Genomic DNA, 215 nt, shown 5'->3' on the forward strand with positions numbered 1-215 from the left:
GAAGGCTAATTTCTATCTCACAGCTAGTCAAGTCGGTAAGGCTATTCGACAAGAACGAAATGTCCTTCTTTTGGTCTTCAAGGACCTCATGAGCATAAGGACCGAAACGTCCCATGATAGCCCTTCTATAAGCCGACTTCTTGAGCAGTTTAAGGACATTTTTCCCGACGAGATACCGGCTGGACTTCCCCCGATACGAGGGATAGAGCACCAAA

The sequence above is a fragment of the Tarenaya hassleriana genome, unplaced genomic scaffold, assembly GCF_000463585.1.
Source record: "Tarenaya hassleriana unplaced genomic scaffold, ASM46358v1 Cleome100, whole genome shotgun sequence".
NCBI lineage: Eukaryota > Viridiplantae > Streptophyta > Magnoliopsida > Brassicales > Cleomaceae > Tarenaya > Tarenaya hassleriana.